Raw genomic sequence first — 13,176 nt, 5'->3', positions numbered from 1 at the left:
ATTTCCAAATGTACTCTGCCTTGCCTTTTTCTTTTTCCTCCTCCTCTTTCCCATTCCTCTTCCTCCCTCTCCTACTTTTGCCTTATCATTCTTGTTTTTCGAATGTCTCTTCTTGTTTACCCCTTATTCTGCCTATTATGCTTTTATTTTCTTTTCCCTTTTTCCCCATCTTGATTCAGGCTTTCTGTTTTCACCATTCCTTTCTGTTTGTTCTCCCCCTTCCTTTCTACTCCACTCGTTTTTCTCCCCGTTCATTTCTTTTCTCCCTCTGTATCTTCCTTTAGTCATTCACCTTCATCATTAAATTTTACGCATTTAATTATTTTATTATTCTGTTTTTCTTTTCATCTTTATGTTATTTCTTCCCCAGTTTCTCACTTTTCCTCCTTTTCCCTTCACCCACATCTGGCCAATCCTATGCTAATGTCCCGAACACATGATTTATATTCTTCCCACATTACTAGCGTAGTCTTTTCAGTTCCCATTTAGGTTCCATAAGATTGGAAATGTTAACATAGAAACAGCAGCTAGTATCATATTCTAAGAAATACCAATGGACATTGGTGGACTGGAAGTATACACAAATGAATAACAGTCATAGGAAAGTTAGGTTGTCTGACACTGATTATGTGTGCGGAGGGCGGGCGGGATGGGTGGGTGGGTGGGGTAATGGTATCAGAAAGGGATCTGGAGATTCCAGGTACAAGATAAGATTTCCTTACGTTATCATCTTAAACCTACTATATTTCTTCCTCCAAAAAATGAGACAATCTTCATTTAGGCTGGTTAACGTTCCGTGCTGGTATAAGGCCAGCTCAATTGAAATCACTAACCAGCCAGTCTTATATTCAATGCCGTGGCTTTCAGACTTCACTGTAACCCTTCATAATGGGCACCATGCCTGTGAATAATATTCTGTTATGAGCCATCGCACGTGGGTTCTCAATACCCCCAACCAGTAACTTCTCGTTTCGGTCAACAACGACTATTTTTGTCCGATCATTCCACAGCCAAGTTACAAATCAGGAGCATCTTCTTCGTGCGAATGCAGAGGATACGTGGACGCTGCCATCCGCTGATGATTAATTGCTCCGTGGCACTGCTCCTGTTTTGCTAATGAAATGATAAGTCATGTCGATCCTCTTAAACTCAATTCCGTGTATGATATATGCAAAATTGCGAGTCATCTTTCCCGACCCATAAGCATTTCCAATCCCTTAGACCATATTTCATGCATGTTCTATACTAAACGCTGAGTCACCTACTTTTTTTTAACATTATTGACCACATACGTATTGCTGAAGGGTCGCCTCCTCTGAAAACTTCTTGCTCAATTTATATGAAATGTTGTGTCATCTCGACCGCCTTTTTTTATTACTCTTACTTCGACCATTAGCTCTCGTATCTCCCTGTGACTCGTTGCCTCTCCCAACGGACCCTTGTACGTCCGTCTCGCATTCTCAACCCAGTCAGAGGAGCTCCTGTGTCCGGTGGAGGATGTCTCTCTGTCGTCTGCTCTGTCTACCTCCTGTGTCTTCTTCCTTCTAAATTTTTATCTCTTCTTATTCCACTCGGCCGCTTCTACTGAACAACCGTCTCCCTGGCCCTCTCCCAACCCCCACCCCACACCGTCAGGCCTTCACTAATATTGCCCTCTGACTGGAAGGCGAAGCGTTGTCAAGGTCTCGGAATATTGCTTAATAACGGCGTGTAACCATTTTCCTCGTGAAAACGCAGAAGACGAGAGGAACTGATTTAAAGCAGACGTGATCTGCCATGAGGAGCGTCGCTTAGTGTCGGTCACGCTAGTCACAGGCGTCTTGTTCCTAGAAGTTAGAAGCGAACTGAGATAGGCTTTTCCTCTTCATGCAGAGCAGCGAGATATTTGACATTATGACTTAAAATACTTGACATACTACGGTAAAGGAGAAGAAAAGGAGAGCATAAACTTTTCCTAGCAAAGCATATTCATCTGGATCTGTAGGTTCTCATGAACTCCCTTCCGTTTATAAAATGTCCCTCCTGCCTAAATCCGATAAGCAAAGCGCTCAGCCAGGCGAGAAAGGATGACAATTCTGGGGACAATCAACGCATTAGTCATTGCTTTGTTTGTTTGTATGGTGTTTCTACGTTGCATGGAACCAGTGGGTTATTCAGCAACGGAACCAACGGCTTTACGTGACTTCCGAACCACGTCGAGAGTGAGCTTCTGTCACCAGAAATATATATATATCTAAACCCTCAGTGGAAAGCGCGAGAATCGAACTAGTGGCCACAGAGGTGGCAGGCAAAGACCATACCGATCACGCCACTGAGGTGGTGCATTAGTCATTGCACCATTCGTACTCTGCTGAATCAAGGATGAAACACCACAGTAAAAAGTTTCGCTGCTTGAGGTTAATCACTTTAAGCTTTTCAATGAAATGCCACCGGAAACGCTACGATTTCTTCATATACCTATATATCTCTATTTAAGGTAGTCTCTCACGTAATTGCGTGATTTCAATAGATATATATTAATGTCCCATATCTGCTGCATAGGCCTTGTAGTCATTCGTATTCTTTTTTAAAAACGACCTTTCCTTCTTTATTTTAAACTTTTGTCTTTGTCATATAAGTACCACCTTTTTTTACTTTCTATTTATATATAACAAAGCGTCTCCTTCGTCTTAAACGGGTTTTTCTATTTTGTATGCATCCCAAAAGCTTTTATTTCTTAATCTAGATTGCCCTAACCAATTTGATCCTTATCAATTTGGGTCGCAAAACTTCTTTAGGTATGGCATTTACTTTCTGTTCCACACAGACTCACATTGCTTTCAAATTTAACACTTTACTACATCGTCATGAATGCCTTAATCCGCATCACTTTTAAATCATAACCATACAACTCTTCCTCTGTTAGGAACTAATTCATGCATTTCACTTCCTCATTTAGCACCGATCATTATACCTTCAAAAAAATCAAATTAAGAAATGACATGCTCTGAGGAGACCCAGATATGTAGCATTTAAGCAAGAAGATAAAATGCTATTTCTGGTGATGGAAAATATGGAGAAAACTTCGGCTTAAAATGAATATGGAGAAAGCCACGACTTAAGATGAATATAGAGAAAGCATCGGCTTAATATGAATATGAAGAAAGCATCGGCTTAATATGAATATGGAGAAAGCATCGGCTTAATATGAATAGGGAGAAAGCATCGGCTTAAAATGAATATGGAGAAAGCCTCAACTTAAGATGAATATAGAGAAAGCATCGGCTTAATATGAATATGGAGAAAGCCTCGACTTAAGATGAATATAGAGAAAGCATCGACTTAAAATGAATATGGAGAAAGCCACGACCTAAGATGAATATAGAGAAAGCATCGGCTAAATATGAATATGGAGAAAGCCTCGATTTAAGATGAATATAGAGAAAGCACAAACTAATATGAATATGGAGAAAGCCTCGAACTTAAGGACCGAAATCGAGAAAGCATTCGCAATAAAATGAATATGGAGAAAGCCTCGACTTAATATGAATAGGGAGAAAGCATCGGCTTAAAATGAATATAGAGAAAGCATCGGCTTAATATGAATAGGGAGAAAGCCTCGACTTAAGATGAATATAGAGAAAGCATCGACTTAATATGAATATGGAGAAAGCCTCGAATTAATATGAATAGGGAGAAAGCATCGGCTTAAAATGAATATGGAGAAAGCCATGACTTAAGATGAATATAGAGAAAGCATCGACTTAATATGAATATGGAGAAAGCCTCGAACCTTAATATAATATGGAGAAAAGCATCGGCTTAAAATTAATATAGGGAGAAAGCATCGGCTTAATAAAATGAATAGGGAGAAAGCCTCGGACTTAGAAATGCCTATAGAGAAAGCATTCGCTTAATATGAATATGGAAGAAAGCCTCGATAATATGAATAGGGAAAAGAAAGCATTCGGCTTTAAAATGATACGGGCGAAACCATTGAATTAAAGATGAATATAGGAGAAAGCCTCGAAACGTAATATGAATATGGGTAGAAAAGCCTCGAATTATATGATCGGGAGAAAGCATTCGGTAAAACAATAAAATGAATATGGAGAAAGCCATTGACTTAACGATGAATATAGAGAAAGCATTTTTCGGCTTAATATGAATATGGAGAAAGCCCCCCAAATTAATATATAGGGAGAAAGCATCGGCTTAAAATGATATGGAAGAAAGCCATGACTTAAGATGAAATATAGAGAAAGCATTCGGCTTAATATGAACTTAATGGAGAAAGCCTCGCTTAAGATTAATATAGGAGAAAGCCATCGACTTAACTATGAATATTGGAAGAAAAGCCTCGACTTAAGATGAATATAGAGAAAGCATCGGCTTAAAATGAATATGGAGAAAGCCTAGACTTAATATGAATAGGGAGAAAGCATCGGCTTAAAATGAATATAGACAAAGCATCGGCTTAAATAATAGGGAGGAAAGGCCCTCGACTTTAAGATGAATATAGAGAAACTCGCTTTTAATATGAATAATGAGAAAGCCTCGGCTTAAGATGAATATGGAGAAAAGCATCGGCTTAAAAATGAATATGGAGAAAAGCCATGCTTAAGATGAATATAGAGAAAGCTCGGGCTTTAAATGAATATGAGAAAGCCTCGAATTAATAATGAATAGGGAGAAAGCTCGGCTTATATTAAAATGAGAAAGCCACGACTTAAGATGGAATAGAGAAAAGCATCGGCTTAATCTGAATATGGAGAAAGCCTCGGCTTAAGAATGAATATATAGAAAGGCATCGGCTTAATATGAAAATGGGAGCCAAACGACTTAAGATGAAAATAGAGAAAGCACCAAGCTTTTATATGAATAATGGAGAAAGTCAATGAACTTTAAATGATGAATATGCTAGCATCGCTAATATGAATATGGAGAAAGCCCTCGCTTGAAGAATGGAATAAATGGAAAAGAATGGCCATTCAAAGGCTTAAGGATGAATATAGATAAAGCATCGACTTAAGATGAATATAGAGAAAGCATCGGCTAATGAATATGAAATAGTGAGAAAGCCATCGGCTTAAGATTAAGATATAGAAAGAAAGCAATCGGCTTATAAATGATAAGAAGAAAGCCTCGCTTAAGAAATATGATGAGAGAACATCGGCATTAAAATAATGAATATGAAGAAAGCTCGCTTAATAAAGATCGATAGAGAAAGCATCGTTAATATGAATATGGAGAAAGCCCTCGATTGATGAATTCTAATGAGAGAAAGCATCGCTTAATATAATATGGAAAGAAGCCTCGAACTAGATAAATATAGGAGAAGAAAGCTTAAAACGCATAAATATTAATATGAAGAAAAGTCCAAACGACTAGATAAATATTAGAGAAAGCATCGGCATAATATGAATATGGAAGAAAGCCTCGACTTAAGATTGAATATAAGAAGGAGAAACATCTGAGATGAATATAGAAAAGCATCGGCTTATGAATAGGAGCCACGACTAAGATGAATATGAGAAACATCGGTTTTTAAAATGAAAATGGAGAAAAGCCACATTTAAGATGAATATAGAGAAAGCTCTGCCTTAATAGATATGGAGAACCCTCGGACTTAAGATGAATATAGAGAAAGCATCGGCTTAACATGAATATGGAGAAAGCCTCGGCTTAAGATGAATATAGAGAAGGCATCGGCTTAATATGAATATGGAGAAAGCCTCGGCTTAAGATGAATATGAATATGGAGAAAGCATCGGCTTAAGATGAATATAGAGAAAGCATCGGCTTAATATGAATATGGAGAAAGCCTCGACTTCAGATGAATATGGAGAAAGCATCGGCTTAAAATGAATAGGGAGAAAGCCACGACTTAAGATGAATATAGAGAAAGCATCGGCTTAAGATGAAGATGGAGAAAGCATCGGCTTAAGATGAATATAGAGAAAGCATCTGCTTAATATGGAATATGGAGAAAGCATCGGCTTAAGACGAATATAGAGAAAGCATCAGCTTAAGATGAATATAGAGAAAGCATCGGCTTAAGATGAATATAGAGAAAGCATCGGCTTAAGATGAATATAGAGAAAGCATCAGCTTAAGATGAATATAGAGAAAGCATCGGCTTAATATGAATATGGAGAAAGCCTCGACTTAAGATGAATATGGAGAAAGCATCGGCTTAAAATGAGTAGGGAGAAAGCCACGACTTAAGATGAACAGGGAGAAACCATCGGCTTAAAATGAATATGGAGAAAGCATCAGCTTAAAATGAATATGGAGAAAGCCTCGACTTTAAGATGAATATAGAGAAAGCATCGGCTTAAGATGAATATAGAGAAAGCATCGGCTTAATATGAATATGGAGAAAACCTCGAATATAGATAGGCCATCCGCTTAAATATGCTATTGGAAGAAAGCCACGGACGTAAGAATGAATATAGAAAGAAAGCCATCGCTTTATATGAAATATGGAAAAACCACTCAACTTAAGAATGAATATAGGAGAAAGCAGCGGCTTAATATGATATGGGTAAAGCCTCGGCCTTAAGAATGAATATAGAGGAAGGCATCAGCTTAATTTAATATGGAGAAAGCCTCGACTTAAGCTGGATTATGAAATATGGAAAAGCCATCGGCTTTAAGATGAATATTAGAAAAGAAGCCATCGTCTTATATGTATATGGAGAAAAGCCTTCGAAACGTAAGAATTGGAATATGGAAAGAAAGCATCGGCTTAAAAAATAATAGGGAATAAAGCCACGACTTAAGATGAAATATAGAGAAAGGCATCGGCCCTTAATATGACTAGGGAGAAGCATTTCGGCTTAGTATGAAAAATGGAGAAGCCACCGACTTGAATATGAATATAGGAAAGGAAATCACGGCTTAATATGGTATGGAGAAACAGCCTGGCCTTAAGATGAAATATAGAGAAAGCATCGGCTTAAATATGAAAAAATGGAGAAGAAGCCACGACCTCAAGGGGAAATGAAAAATAGAGAAAGCCAACGTCAGCTTAATATGATATGGAAGAAAGCCTGACTTAGATGAAATATGGAGAAAGCATCGGCTTTAATTATGATACTGGAGAAAGCCTCGGACTTGAAGATTGAATCTAAGGAGAAAGCATCAGCTTAAGATGAATTAATAGGAGAAAGCCATCGACTTAAGATGAAAAGATAATAAAGATAAATCATCCGGCTTAATATGAATATGGAGAAAGCCTCCGAACTTAATATGAATATGGGGAGAAAGCCATCGGCTTAAAATGAAATATGGAGGAAGCCTTCGAACTTGAGATGAATAAAAAGAAAGCATCGGCTTAAACATATGAAAATAGAGAAAGCATCGGCTTCTGAATAGGGAAAGAACCCATCGACTTAAGATGAAATTAGAGAAAGCATCACCTTAATTAATGAATATGGAAAGGAAAGCCTCGAATTAATATGAATAGGGAGAAAGCAATGGCCTTTTAAAATGGAAATATGGAGAAAAGCCAGACCTTTAGATGAAATATAGAGAAAGCATCGGCTTTAATTAGATATGGAGAAAAAGCCCTCGGCTTAAGATGAATATAAAAGAGAAAGCATCGGCTTTTAATCAATGAAAATGGAAGAAGCCCGGACTTTAAGATGGAAAATAGAAAGAAAGCCAAACCGGCTTAATCGGTATGGAGAAAGCCTCGACTTTAGATGAATATAGAGAAGCATCAGCTTAATATGAATAAGCGAGAAAGCCTCTGTCGACTTAAGAATGAAATATACAGAAAGCATCGGCTTTAAAATGGGATAGGGAGAAAAAGCCACGACTTAAGATGACATACTGGAGAAAGCATTCGCTTAATTGAATATGGAGAAAGCCTCGACTTGAGATGAAATATGGAGAGGCATCGGCCTTAACGATGATATAGAGAAAGCATCGATATAGACATGAATATAGAGAGCATCGGCTTAATATGAATATGGAGAAAGCTCGACTATAAGATGAATATGGAGAAAGCATCGCTTAAAATGAATATGGAGAAAGCCTCGACTTGAATTGAATAAAAGAAAGCATCGATAAATATGAATATGGAGAAAAGCTCGACTTTGAGAAATGAAAATAGAGAAAGCCCATCGGCTTACAATTGAATATGGAGAAAGCCTTGACACTGAGATGAATATAGAGAAAGCATCGCTTATATGATATTGGAGAAGCCACGACTAAGAATTGATATAGAGAAAGCAATCGGCATAATATGAATATGAGAAAGCCTCGACTTAAGAATTAAATATAGAGAAAGCATCGGCATAATAGGAAATATGGAGAAAGCCTCGACTAAAGATGAATATGGAGAAAGCCTCGACTTGAGATGAATATAGAGAAAGCATCAGCTTATGAATATGGAGAAAGCCACGACTGAAGTAAGAAATAATAAGAAAGCAAATGGTTTAATATGAATATGGAAGAAAGCCTCGCACTTGAGATGAAATAGAGAAAGCATCGGCTTAATATGGAATATGAGAAAAGCTTGGCTTCAAGATGAATTTAAGAGAAGACAATCGTAATACTGATTTGGAGAAAGCCTCGAGCGTTAAGATGAATATGAATATGGAGAAAAGCATCGCTTAAGATGAAATATAGAGAAAGCACGCTTAATATGAATGAGAAAAGCCTCGGACTTTAGATGAATATGGAGAAAAAGCCGGCTTAAAATGGATAGGGAGAAAGAAACGCTTAAGAATGAATATAGAGAAAAGCATCGGCTTAAAGATGAAGATGGAGAAAGCATCGGCTTTAAGATAATATAGAGAAAGCATCGGCTTATATGAATATGGAGAAAGCATCGCTTAGACGAATATAGAGAAACATGCAAGCTTAAAGATGAAGTTAGAGAACAGCATCGGCTTAAGATGAATATAGGAGAAAGCATCGCTTAACGAATGAATTATAGAGAAAGCCTCAGCTTAAAGAATGAATATAGAGAAAGCATCAGACTAATATGAATACTGGAGAAAGCCTCGACTTAAGATCAATATGAGAAGCATCAGCTTTAATGAGTAGGGAAGAAAGCCACGACTTAAGATGAACAAGGAGAACCATTGGCTTAAAATGAATATGGACAAAGCATCAGCTTAAAAGAATATGAGAAAGCCTCGACGCTTTTAAGATGAAATATAGAGAAGCATCGCTTAAGATGATATAGAGAAGAGCGAGCGTGCTTAATATGAATATGAGAAAACCTCGAATTAATATGAATATACGACACACCCGCATTGGCTTAAAATAGAATATTGGAAGAAAGCAACGGCTTAAAAAGAAATGCAGGAGAAAGCCAACGACTTATGATGAATATAGAGAACCACACTTAGATGAATATAACAGAAAGCTGGCTTAAAAATGAATACTGGAGAAAGCCCTTGAAATTAATATGAATAGGGAGAAAGCAATTGGCTTAATATGAAAAATGGGAAGCCACGCCTTAAGAATGAATATAGATCGAAATGCATTCGGCTTTGATATGAATATGGAGAAGCCACGACTTAAGATGAATATAGAGAAAGCATCGGCTAAATATGAATATGGGTAAAGCTCGGCTTAAGCATGATAAGAGAAGGCATCGGCGTAATATGAAATAGAGAAAGCCTCGACTTAAGAATGAATGTGATTATGGAGAAAGCATCCGCTTAAGATGAAATAAGAAGATAAGCAATCGGCTTATATGTATTGAGATAAGCCTCGACTTAAGATGAATAGGAGAAAGCGATCGCTTAAAATTGAAATAGGGATAAAGCACGACTAAAATCGAATATAGAGAAAGCACTCGGCTTAAGTGTAATATAGAGAAAGCATCTGCTGTGATATGGAGAAAGCCTCAGCTTAAGATGAATATAGAGAAGGCATCAGCTTAATATGAAATATGGAGAAAGCCTCGACTTCAAGATGAATATGAATTATAGAGAAAGCAATCGGGATTAATTATGAACTATTGGAGAAAGACCTCGGCTTAAGATGAATATCGAGGAAGGCATCGGCTTCTTAATTGAATATGGAGAAAACGCCTCGACTTAAGATAAATTATGAATATGGCGAAGGAAAGCATCGGCTTATCATTAGAATAATAGAAAGGAGCATCGGCTTAATATGAATATGGAGAAAGTCCGACTTTAAGATGAACTATGGGAGAAAGCATTCGGCTTTAAATGAATAGGGAATAAAAGCCATGACTTAAGATTGAATATAGAGAAAGCATCGGTTTTCCTTTTCTTAAGATGAATATAGAGAAACCAAGCGGCTTAAATCTATGGAGAAAGCAATCTTAAACTTAAGATGAATGGATGGAAAAGCATTCCGAACTTAAGATGAAATTATGGAGAAAAGCATCGGCTTAATTGAATATGGAAGAAAAGCCTCGACGTAACCTGAATATGGAGAAGGATCGGCTTAATAGATAGGAAGAAAGCCTCGGAACCTAACATGAATATGAAGGAAAGAGCATCGGCTTTAATTGAATAGGAGCTCGCTTTAAGATGAATATGGAGAAAGCCTCGGCTTTAAGATGAATAGATTAAAAGCACGCTTAATATGAATATGAGAAAGCTCGCTTAAGATAATATGAAAGATGGAAAAGAAGGAAAAGCTCGACTTAACATGAATATGGAGAAAGCATCGGCTTAAGATGAATATAGAGAAAGCATCGGATTAAGATGAATATAGAGAAAGCCTCGACTTAAGATGAATATGGAGAAAGCATCGGCTTAAAATGAATAGGTAAAAAGCCACGATTTAAGTGATGGAGAAAGCATCAGCTTAAAATGAATAGGTAAAATAAGCCACGAAATTTAAGATGAATTATGTAAGACCAAGCCCTCGGCTTTAAAATATGAAAATGGAGAAAGCCTCGACTTAAAATGAAAATGATGGAAAGCCTCGACTTGTTAAATAGATGAAATAATTACATTTTTAAGAAGATAAAAGCATCGCTTCAACAATCTAATATACTACAGAGAGAAAGACATAGTGATGCGAATACTATAATCAATAGGATTGATTGAAACAGGGAGAAAAAAACCCATAGGCTTAAACAAATGAATAGGGAGAAAGCCTCGACTTAAAATTATTATGGAGAAAGCATCAGCTTAAAATGAATATGGAGAAAGCCTCGACTTGAGATGAATATAAAGAAAGCATCGGCTTAAAATGAATATGGAGAAAGCCTCGACTTGAGATGAATATAGAGAAAGCATCGGCTTAATATGAATATGGAGAAAGCCTCGACTTAAGATGAATATAGAGAAAGCATCGGCTTAAGATGAATATGGAGAAAGCATCGGCTTAAGATGAATATAGAGAAAGCATCGGCTTAATATGAATATGGAGAAAGCCTCGACTTGAGATGAATATGGAGAAAGCATCGGCTTAAAATGAGTAGGGAGAAAGCCACGACTTAAGATGAACAGGGAGAAACCATCGGCTTAAAATGAATATGGAGAAAGCATCAGCTTAAAATGAATATGGAGAAAGCCTCGACTTAAGATGAATATAGAGAAAGCATCGGCTTAAGATGAATATAGAGAAAGCATCGGCTTAATATGAATATGGAGAAAACCTCGAATTAATATGAATAGGGAGAAAGCATTGGCTTAAAATGAATATGGAGAAAGCACCGGCTTAAATGAATATAGAAAGCCATCGCCGGCTTTAAGACTGAATATAGAGAAAGGGCCCATCGACTAAGATGAATAGAGAAAGCATTTGGCGTAAAATGAATATGGAGAAAGCCTTGAATTAATAGAATAGGGAGGAAAGCCTGGTTAAAAGAAATAGGAGAAAGGCAGCCGCTTAGTTGCTGGAGAAAGCCTTGAACTTAGATGAATATAGAGAAGGCAATCAGCTTAATATATGAAGAAAGCCATCGGATTAATATGAATATGGAGGAAAGCTTCGGCTTAAGATGATATGATATAGAGAAGCATCGCTTAATATGAATATGGAGAAAGCCTCGGACTTAAGGATGAATATGAATAGAGGGAGAAAGATCCGGCTTAAGATATAGAGAAGGCATCGGCTTAATATGAATATGGAGGGAAAGCCTCGACTTAAGATGAAATAATAAGTTGGAGAAAAGCATCGGCTTAAAAAAATAAATAAGGAAAGGCCAACGGTTAAAATATGAATATGGAGAAAGCCTCGACTTGAGATGAATATGGAGAAAGCATCGGCTTAAAATGAATAGGGATAAAGCCACGACTTAAGATGAATATAGAGAAAGCATCGGCTTAAGATGAATATAGAGAAAGCATCAGCTTAATATGAATATGGAGAAAGCATCAACTTAAGATGAATATGGAGAAGCATCGCTTAAGATGAATATAGAGAAAGCATCGAATATAATGGAGGAAAGCCTCGCTTAAGATGAATAGGAGAAAGATCGGCTTAAGATGAATATAGAGAAAGCATCGGCTTAATGAATATGAGAGCATCGGCTTAAGATGAATATAGGAGAAAGCATCAGCTTAAGATATAGAGAAAGGATCGGCTTAATATGAATATGGAGAAAGCCTGGACTTAAGATGAATATGGAGAAAGCATCGGCTTAAAATGAATAGGGAGAAAGCCACGATTTAAGATGAATATGGAGAAAGCATCGGCTTAATATGAAAATGGAGAAAGCCTTGACTTAAAATGAATATGGAGAAAGCCTCGACTTAAGATGAATAAAGAGAAAGCATCAGCTTAATATGAATATAGAGAAAGCATCGACTTAAGATTGAAGGGCCAGGAAAAGAACATAAAAGAAAAATATGGAGAAAGCATCGGCTTAAAATGGGAGTAGGATCAGCTTAAAATGAATATGGAAAAGCATCGGACTAAAAATTGAATATGGAGAAACCCCCGCCCCCCCCCCCCAATCCCCGGGGGGACCCCCTTGTAAATAATGGAGGGAGATAGCATCGACTTAAAATAAGATGAATATAGAGAAAGCATCGACTTAATATGAATATGGAGAAAGCCTCGACTTAATATGAATAGGGAGAAAGCCTCGACTTAAAATGATTATGGAGAAAGCATCAGCTTTAAATGAATATGGAGAAAGCATCAGCTTAAAATGAATATGGAGAAACCGTCAGCTTAAAATGAATATGGAGAAAGTCTCGGCTTAAAATGAATATGGAGAATGACTATGCATAAATGAATAAG

This window comes from Macrobrachium nipponense, chromosome 8 (genome assembly GCF_015104395.2).
Source record: "Macrobrachium nipponense isolate FS-2020 chromosome 8, ASM1510439v2, whole genome shotgun sequence".
Lineage (NCBI taxonomy): Eukaryota > Metazoa > Arthropoda > Malacostraca > Decapoda > Palaemonidae > Macrobrachium > Macrobrachium nipponense.
Note: the sequence above shows the minus strand (reverse complement) of the source record.